We start from the raw sequence: 10,479 nt of genomic DNA on the forward strand, positions 1-10,479 counted from the left end.
ATTTGCAGACGTTTTAGTGTGATCCATAGAACCTAACAGGTGTACCAATATATATTATAGCATTTTGTGTGTGTGTGAAACGTATAACTGTTATTTAAAATTCAAACATTCAGACATAAAACACTCTTCTGTCACTTTATAGTAGCTGTTGGCTACCAATAATAAAAGACATGTCATTATATATTCAAAATAAATGAATAAATTAATAAGTATGAATATGTTAATGTATTTCCTTTTTTTTTTCTTTTTTTCCCCAAAACCACTTTGTTTTTCTCTGATAAAGTATCTGAGATTTTAAATAAACACAAGTCAGCAGCACTATGAAGCCATAACTGGATATTTTCTGCTTTTCATACTTTTTAAAGTAGTGTGATTGCTCTAGGAACCAGGACTGTTCCAACAACCAGGACAGTTTCAACAGGCTACAATGGAAAGAACTTGTGAAATGCCTCATAATTTTTTTCAACACGTGCTGTCAGAATTGTTATGGACTTCTACAGAGAATGACAGCTTTGGGACTTGCTATCAGAGTTTAAGGACTGGCATTTTGGAGCTGTGTGAGGAGTAACAGTGAGTGGGAGTACGGGCAGCCGACAACGGGCTGAAGACTTAACAGAGTGGAGGGACACAGATCCAGACCAGCGGATCGTGTGGATGGTAACACTGCCGTGAGTACAGCTAGAGATGGGCAATGGGTGCAGATTGAAGCTAGACCCAAACGCTGTGATTTGTATAGCTCTGTAGTCTTGTCTTCTACTCCTTTTAACACAGCCTGTCCAGGAAATGCAGCTGCTAAACCTAAAACTGCTACTGAGAGATCACAGCACAGAACCAGACCAGAATATTGGTCTTACTCACTTCAGCTGAAAAATAGATTTAAACCACTACATGCCTTCATTAGAATCACAAACGCAGTGAACACAACACAGAAAGTGCCAGAAGTGTCAGCCGATCACAACACCGTAACAAACATACAGCAGACGCCCTGATCTTTGGAGATGACGCTGGTAACAAACCTAAAACTCATAGTGTGATGCGAGCCGAACATCACAGTCCCTGAACTTACTGCAAAGCGTTTAGCTGTACTGTCTGAGTACACAAATGTGAAGCAGATTATTGTACATGTTGGAAAGAATGATGCTGTCAAGCAGGAGTCTGAAATTTTAAAAAGAGACTTTAATGACCTCTTTAACACACTCAGCAAGCTCAACATACAATCTTTCATCAGTGAACCTTTACCTGCAGGAGGCACCAATATGTTCTCAGAATTAGTGGGATTAAACACTTGGCTACAGAAAAGCTGCAGGTCAAATGGATTGGACTTCATTGACAACTTTAACTTGTTCTTTGGGAAGAGAGAACTTTTTAGGAGAGCTGGACTGCACACAAACAAGAGTGGTGTTACATTTTTGACAGACAACCTCATTTTCTCAGTGTGCAATTTATCCACTTCTCTTTGTGGTGGCACATAAGCACCAAGATCCAAGAACTCTACAAGCTGATGACTACATATCAGAACCAGAACATCCTTAATGATTTTATTACAGCACATGGGTTTGATTTTATACTTTTAACTGAGACTTGGCTAAATGATTGTAGTGCTGCAACTGTCTGGAGTTCTAGCTGCATGGCTCTTTTCAGTGCAAGCAGTTATTATTTGGTGACTTAACAACATTCGAGTACTTCTGTGCAGTTCTGAGAGAGACACCACAGATATTACTAGTAACTGTCTACAGGCCTCCGAAGTACAATGCTGATTTTATTGATGAATTTACAGAGATGCTGTCTTTTATTTCTACTGACTTTGACCATTTTGTTTTTGCTGGTGACATTACATATACATATTGTATTACAACGTACATATTGACAATCCCAAGGACAGTCTTGCCAAGGAACTACATGCCATATTGGTCTCTTTTGGTCTTTCACAGCATGTTACAACGAGTACACATTGTCATGGTCACACTCTGGATGTCGTTATCTCAAAGAGTCGCAACATATCAGCCACTGTGAAGGATGTCGCGTTGTCAGATCACTACAGTGTGTTCTTTGATATGTGGGCCTCACCAGTCATCACGGGCAGAAGGGTTTGTGTCAAGAAAAGGATTATAAAAGACTGCATAGCTACACTTTTTATGAGCAAAATGTGCACTACACCATGTGAACAATCCAACTCTGTTGATGATCTGTTGAATAGTTTCAACCCTTTGGAGTCATTTGGAGACATTTTCTCAATTTTCTGAAATTCATCTTTAAAGTACTTAGTATTATAATATTACATATTATACATACGTATAATACATATTACATATTACGTATTATAATAAAACATCCCTTTACTCATGTGAATGAATTGTTTTGGTGATTGAAATAGTTTTATCAGAGTCTTAAAACCAAGCAAATCCACCAGTTAGACACGGGTCGAGTGTCTAACTCGGGATGTACAGTATCGCGTACGGTCGCGAAAACATGCGATCGAAAGAGCGGTTTCTGCACATTCAAAGAGTGTTTAAACCGTATTTCTGCGCTGTGCTATCGCTAAGATATTAATAGAAACATCGCGAATGGCACGTTCTTCAACCCCAGAGGAAAAATTCTCAGTGTTATGGATGAGATTGCGCCAGTTAGAGTGAAGTTTATGTCTTGCAAACAGAAAGTACCATGGAGAAATTCTTCTGTTGTTCAAATCCAAAAGAGGGAATGTCGCAAGGCAGAATGCAGATGGCGTAAAATGAGTCTTCATATTCAGAAAGAAATCTACAAAGATAGGCTACGTGAATACAACTCAAACTCAACTCAATATGCAAAACACGACAATCCTATTTCTCTAGCATCATGAACAATATTAACAACAGCAAAATCCTCTTTGCCATGGTCGACAGACTTACAAACTCACCCACACAGATGGCACATGAATTAGTATCAACTGAGAGCCGTAACGAGTTTGCATTCTTTTTTTAACACTAAAATCCAGAACATCAGACGAGTGATTAGTACATCCATATCCAACAATGAGTCTGTACCCTCTACATCACCTCATAAAGACACCTTAGTTAAAATGTCAGACTTCAGTACTGTTAATAACGAATTTTTAATTGACACAGTTAGTCATCTCAAACTTGCAGTGTTGACATAATAACAAACAAATTTTTAAAGAGTGTGTTTCACACTATAGCACCAGACTTACTCAACATTATAAACTCCTCACTCATGTTGGGGGTCTTTCCGAGCTCACTAAAAACTGAGTTGTAAAGCCACTTCTAAAAAAGAAAAATTTAAAATCATCTTAGATAAGCAACTACAGACCAATTTCTAATTTACTGTTTATTAGCAAAATTATTGAGAAAATAGATTTCAGGCAAACCACTAGCTTCTTTTCCATAAACAGCAGCTTAGACAAAACCCAGTCTGGGTTCCGTTCTTATCACAGCATTGAGACTGCTCTAATTAATGTAATTAATGACATTCGCATAAATATGGAGGCTGAAAAGGTTTCTCTTGTATTCCTAATTGACCTCAGTGCTGCCTTTGATACCATTGACTATAAGATGTTATACTGCAGATAGACTCGCAAACTGGGTTGGACTCTCAGGTACAGTCCTGAAGTGGTTTGTTTCTTACCAGAAAGGCAGGAACTACTTTGTAGAAATAGAAAATAATATTTCTGAGAACATTCCATTGATATTTAGTGTCCCCCAGGTTTCTATTCTTGGTCCACTTTTATTTAATAATAAATACATGCTACATCTTGGCCTCTTGGGATGTCCTATTACTGCTATGCAGATGATACATGCCCTCAGATTTACATGGCCTTGTCCCCAAACGACTCTGGTCCAGTTGCCTTGAGCACATCACTAACTGGATGAAACACCACTTTCTGCAGTTGAATAAAGGTAAAACAGATATTATTATTTTTTATTATTATTATTTGGGAACAGCAATGAGAGACACAGATTTGCTGTGACACTTTTAAATCAAGACTTAAAACATTCCTGTTTGAGCAGGCTTACAGCTCAGTTTAAAATACTCTGCACTTTTTATTCTGTAACGGCACTTTAGTTATTTTCTTTTATTGTATCATTTTAAATCGTTTGAATCATTTTTATCATGTTTTCTTTTACTCTTTTTATGCATTTCATTTTATTGCACTATTTTAATTGTTTTAATGGACTTTTATGATTTTTATTCTTGCTTTTAGTTTTGTTTTTTTTTTAATTCAAAGTAAAGCACTTTGAATTGCTCTTGTATGAAAGGTGCTCTATAAATAAACTTGCCTTGCCTTGATATTAATATTGTTGATTGCAGTGTGGTAAGCCAGTCACATTTGGGTCCATGATGTAATTTCTTACATTACTGATAACAAATTTTATGCATTATGTCTCTGAGAAACATAGGCTAAACCCAGTGAATACATTGCCCTGAATGAGTCCACTCCCTCTGGCTTCACCTATTATAGTTGCCCATGAACATCTGGTCATGGTGGTGGTGTAGCCACAATCTATGACCCTATTGTAGACACAACAAATAATTTTGCTTAAGATGCTAAGTCCTTTGAAGTGCTTACTCTTAAAGTTACTGCATCAAAAAGGCAGCACTCTTTTATGCTCATCACAATCTATCGCTACATTAGAAAGCGCACTATAACAACCTCAACTGTTAGTGCTTTTATTACTAACCTTCCAGACTTTACCACCATCTCTTTTCCAGCTGACACAATGACCTTCAGCTCATTACAAACACCCTACAGACTGCACTGTGTACAAACTTAGATAGTGTTGCGTCAGTCAAGACCAAACAATTTAGAGAAAAAAGGCTAGAATCATGGTACAGTGACAGCACGCATGCTTTAAACTGGCTGCTCGTAACCATGAATGTAAATGAAGACACACAAAATTAGAATGTTTCTGAATTGCATGGCAGCACAGCCTCACCGACTACAAACATGCCTTATCTAAAGCCAAAGCACAGTATATCTCTTCCCTTATAGAAACAACAAAACCACCCTAGATTCCTTTTTAGCACTGTGTCAAAACTAATTGACAACAAAAAGAAATCAACTCCATTGTCTCCTGTGATTTCTGTAGTAATGATTTTATGCAGTTTTTTAATGCTAAAATTTATTGCATTCACTTAAAAATCCAAATTCAGTCCAAAGTCACATGGGCTCTTGTAGATGACCCCCCGCTCCCCACCACCAGCTCTGATGTGCACTTAGACTACTTCAATTCTGTCAATGAAAATGACTTGCTTAGCTTAATTAATGGAATTTTTATTGCTGCTGATTATCCTGTAGCACTTTGAGATTTTCTTGAAATGTAAAGTGTATTACAAATAAACTGTATTGTTATTATTATTATTTTTATTAATTAGCTCATCATCTTCATGTTTACTGGATCCTATAACAATACAGTTATTTTAAAATATCTTACCTAAAGTAATTAGATAATTGCTTGCAATAATAAACTTATCCCTCAATACTGGATATGTACCTAAATCTCTGAAACTAGCGGTAATCAAACCAATTATTAAAAAAAAGCAATCTTGACCCTCTTGAGCTCGCAAACTTGAGGTCAATATCAAACCTCCCTTTTATTGCTCGGATTCTAGAAAAGGGTGTGTCACAGTTATTTTACCTACAAAACAATGATATTCATGACATTTTTCAGTCTGGATTTAGACCAAATCACAGCACAGAAACAGCTCTAACAAGAGTAACTAATGACTCCTTTCACTTGATAATGGCTTTATTTCTATTCTGGTGCTGCATTACCATAGCGCAGCACTTGATACCATAGATCAGTGGTTCTCAAACCATTGATACCATAGATCAGTGGTTCTCACTAGTGGTAAGTGAAGCAGCATGAGGTGGTATGCCAAATGACCTCCAAAAATGTACTACTTAATTAAGGAAATCATTCATTCTTTCATTGCCTGAAATCGATTATCCAATTCAGGGTTGCGGTGGGTCCGAAGCCTACCTGGGCGCCAGTCATTCACAGGGTGACAGACACTCATACCTATGGACACTTTTGAGTTGCCAGTCCACCTACAAACATGTTTTTTTGGATCATGGGAAGAAACTGGCGTACCCAGAGGAAACCGACGGGGAGAACACACCTCCTCACAGACAGTCAAACAGAGCGGGACTTGAACCCACAACCTCCAGGTCCCTGGAGCTGTGTGACTACGACACTACCTGACACACCATGCCACCCAGGAATTTATTCATAACTGAATAGTTTTTGTGTGTAAATTATATAATGTTTTTCATTTTTCACAATTATGCCCCAATGAAATTCATTTGTGTTGTAAAAAAATACAACGTGCTATGCATACACCATAGTTGACTGTTGTCTGTAAGGGAATGGCTCCGCTTTCTTTCCAGGGAGAGAACGTGATCCCCCAGTTTTTTGAGAAATCAGTGTAGAGAAAACCCAGTTTCAGTTGCTTACTGAACGAAGGCAAAGGCTAGAGACTGACATGAGTAATTTGGATTTTATCATAAAAAGGGCAAAGCAAAAACTAGAAAAATAAGCCAAGACCAATTACGCCCGAGAAATACTCTGAAGCCCAGAAGGACTAAACCCAGAGGCAAAAATAGAGAACGAACTAAGCGAGAATTCTGTACATGTGAAGACAAAATAGAAGAAAACACACAGTTGATGGAAAACATGGCCTTTTTTCCCATCATTACAGCCCTAAAACAAGGTTTAACACAGTTCCACCCCTCCTTCATCTGTGAGCACTTGGCCCATGCTCTGCACTTTTACTAGGTACAGATACACAGAAACATTCAATCAGATATGCTGCTATAATTCAGTACTCTTGATAATTCAACAGTAATACACAGGCTCATCATAAAAAACTTAGGGGTAGCTTTTGATTCGACTCTCACATTTGATACCCATATATACAATACAGTCCAAACCGTCTTCTTCCATTTAGAATATATTGCCAAAATTTGGCATTTTTTTATCCTTAAAAGATGCAGAAAATCTAGTCCATGCATTTATAGCTTCACGTCTAGACTACTGCAATGTTCTCCTGGCAGGGAGCTCATCCAAAGCATTACACAAGCTTCAAAATGCAGCAGCCAGAGTGCTCACTAGAGCTAGAAATGGCTACCTGTAAAATTTCCCATTGAATATAAAATACTCTTATTAGCTTATCTTCAGTATCTTTCTGAACTTCTCATATCTTATCGCCCCTCACGTACATGCCATTCACAGGATGCCCGTCTACTCTTACTTCCTCGCATTATAAAAAACACTGCAGGAGGAAGAGCCTTTTCTTACAAAGCTCCTCAACTCTGGAATAGCCTTCCGGTTACTGTTCAGGGCTCAGACACACTCTCAATCTTAAAATCTAGATTAAAAACATACCTTTTCAAACAAGCTTTTGGTTAATCACTCACTTTCAGGTTACTCCTTCTCTACTGGTGTTAGAGCTGGTTTTCATATTATCCCTGCTTTTTATTAACCCTGTCATACTACCATAGCTACAGCTTTTTTTTTAGTTAGCTTTCTGGTAACCACCAACCAAACTGCACTCTCTCTCCCACGTGCCTGTTGCTGGGTTCTCTTGCCTGGCCCGTGGACACTTTTTTTTGCAGGGCAATTTTGCCCCTGCTTTACCATGAACCTACTAACCCCTTTATTTCATGCCCCGAGATGTCCTGTTTCTCCTGGTGTTCCCCTGATCCAGCCTCCGACTCTGTGTATCCTGTACAAGATCTTAGCCCTGTTTCATCCTCAGCATGCTTGGCCATGCAAGGATGCTGTTTTATCCCAAATTAACTCTGCACCTGCTTTTATGCTTTTACCCTTCCACAGAATCATTGACCACCTCACGCTTCCTCAGACTCATATATCCATCCATCCATCCATTATCTGTAACCGCTTATCCAATTTAGGGTCGCGGGGGGTCCAGAGCCTACCTGGAATCATCGGGCGCAAGGCGGGAATACACCCTGGAGGGGACGCCAGTCCTTCACAGGGCAACACAGACACATTCACTCACACACTCACACCTACGGACACTTTCGAGTCGCCAATCCACCTGCAACATGTGCTTTTGGACTGTGGGAGGAAACCGGAGCACCCGGAGAAAACCTACGCAGACACGGGGAGAACACACCAACTCCTCACAGACAGTCACCCGGAGCGGGAATCGAACCCACAACCTCCAGGCCCCTGGAGCTGTGTGACAGCGACACTACCTGCTGCGCCACCGTGCCGCCCGACTCATATATCACTTATAATATTTTACAATATTTTACCTTCACATTACTATAACTCACTATCTGTATCAGTTCACTTGTACTGTTCTGGTATCTGTTGTGCTCTCCAGTGTTGAACTGAGGAGGATGGGCTCCCCTGTATGAGTCTTGGTTCCTCCCAAGGTTTCTTCCTTGTGTGCTGAGGGAGATTTTCCTTGCCACTGTTGCCCTTCGCTTGCTCACAAGAGGCTTGGACCCAGATCTCTGTCAAGCTGCTTTGTGAAAACTTTCTATTGTGAAAAGCGCTATATACTGTAAATTAAATTTGAGTGACTGACAGATTGTTAATTTGCTTGGAAACCAAAACTTACTTTTGGACACATATTATCCCCTGTAATACAATGATGCACATGCTTTTGCAGCATGCTTTCCTTGATGTAACAAATACAGTGGCAAATAATTTCCAGCTATTTTTTTTTATAAATAAAATGAAAGTTGTCATTTTTAATACTACAGGACATAAAATGACAAAATATTGGGAGAAAGTTTGAATTTTGCATTACAGTTATACATTACAGAAAAATACTTAAAAAATTTGTACATCTAATATATTTCATAGAATGTATGTGAAGTTTTTGCAGTTACATGTTACAAATTGCAGCAGTCACACTTCATATGTTATGTTTTATTTTAAGTATGTTAAACACTTCACTAAACCAGAGGTGTCATCTTGTTTCACCTCAAGGTTTACCTTGAGTTCACAACACATGAACCTGCACAAACAAAAGGAAAATTATTTGGTCAATTTTCAACAAAACATTGGCAAACTGATCTGTGCCCTCATTTCATGGTTTTAATATTGTTTACCACGTGAAACCTTGTTATTTTTATTCTTATTAAATCCATTAGTGTTTTATTAATTTTTATTGCAAAGTGCCACTGACAGCCCACTATGTACCATTTGTTCCTATTCAGCGTTGACCAGAGAACCAGAGGTGTGCTTTGCTGCCCACTTATGAATGATTAACTCATTTAAATATGCATATAAAATGTCATAATTAAGTTTGTTTCCTATATAATGTGTTGATTTGTTCACTTAGATATAAACAAAAACAAAACAAAACAAAAAAAACAACGCATTGCACACTACTCAATGTGCATCTGTTTTTCAGGGTTCAGATCATTCTGCAGAGTTCTTCCACCCACAAGATGCTGGAACCATGCAAAGCCTTGCAGCAGGACTACAGCAAACTGTTGGCCAAAGTCTAGCATTCTATATAAGGGCAGCAGTGGACAGGCAGGTGGTGGCAGAAGAGCTAACGCATGAGCAGTACTTCTCCACATACTTACTGACTGCCAGATATTCTAGGTGGGTTCTGTTCAGCTGGTTTCCAAACACATCATATTAATCTTTGAATGAATATGCAAAATCACATGAGTTTTTCACATGAGTGTAGTTATTTCACAATAGCCTAGAACAAATTGATTACATTAGAGAGAGATTAATTATGATGCAATATAAAGATTATATGCTAACTCAAAGTAATATCATTCACACAAAACAAGGTTTTACACAATTCTTAACCAGATAGCACACACACAATATCTGGAATAGCTGCCGAGTGGAGATGCTGGTGATTCATGATTAAAATGTAATTATAATGTTACAATTCCATTTTTGGTAGTCCAACTGAAATTCATTTTGCCGTTGTATACCATGTGATAACCTTGGGGGTTCTTTTATAAACCAATGGGAATTAAGGAAGATTTGATCCTTTAGTTTGAAGAGTCTTTGTGTAAGCAGTCTCAGAGGAGATAAAGGTTGATCATTGGCTTTCTCTGTTTTCCTTCAAATTCCACTGAAGGAGCAGGAGCCTTGTCGTTTTTATGATCCCTCTTTACACACTAGTGGAGAAGTGTTATTTGAAATTCTGATCTGGGCTCAGGGGAGAATAGAGTGACCAGAGAGGTCACTGATAGTGACCAGGCTAGGTTTCTGAAGATTCAAAGCCAAAAAGTCAAATCTTTCATAAGAAAAATTAAACCACATTCAAAGTACTACACTACATGATCAAATAAAAACAATAATAATAATTTGCTGTGATTAATCACAATTAATTTTAATGTCCCTTCTTAAGACTAAAGGTTTTAATAATGGATATTTAAATGGAAAATAAATAATCAATGTAAGATCAATACAATGGGATTATATTTATATTAGACGAGTTTTTATTCACAAAAAACAAGTTAAAATGCTATTA

The sequence above is a fragment of the Hoplias malabaricus genome, chromosome 6, assembly GCF_029633855.1.
Source record: "Hoplias malabaricus isolate fHopMal1 chromosome 6, fHopMal1.hap1, whole genome shotgun sequence".
Lineage (NCBI taxonomy): Eukaryota > Metazoa > Chordata > Actinopteri > Characiformes > Erythrinidae > Hoplias > Hoplias malabaricus.